A 584-nucleotide genomic window follows, 5' to 3' on the forward strand; every position below is an offset into this window, starting at 1 on the left:
GCAACAGAGACAATGTACATACACATGATATGATAAATATAGTGAGATTTAATTGGGCATTACGACAAAGTACATAGACCGCTATCCAACATGCATCTATGCCTAAAAAGTCCACCTTCGGAGTTATCATCCGAACCCCTTCCGAGTATTAAGTTGCAAAACAACAGACAATTGCATTAAGTATGGTGCGTAATGTAATCAATAACTACATCCTTAGACATAGCATCAATGTTTTATCCCTAGTGGCAACAGCACATCCACAATCTTAGAACTCTCTGTCACTGTCCCAGATTCAATGGAGGCATGAACCCAATATCGAGCATAAATACTCCCTCTTGGAGTTAAGAGCAGAAACTTGGCCAGAGCCTCTACTAATAACGGAGAGCATGCAAGATCATAAACAAAACATAGGTAATAACTTGATAATTAACATAACATAGTATTCTCTATCCATCGGATCCCGACAAACACAACATATAGTATTACAGATAGATGATCTTGATCATGTTAGGCAGCTCACAAGATCCGACAATGAAGCACAATGAGGAGAAGACAACCATCTAGCTACTGCTATGGACCCATAG

The sequence above is a fragment of the Lolium rigidum genome, chromosome 5 (assembly GCF_022539505.1).
Source record: "Lolium rigidum isolate FL_2022 chromosome 5, APGP_CSIRO_Lrig_0.1, whole genome shotgun sequence".
NCBI lineage: Eukaryota > Viridiplantae > Streptophyta > Magnoliopsida > Poales > Poaceae > Lolium > Lolium rigidum.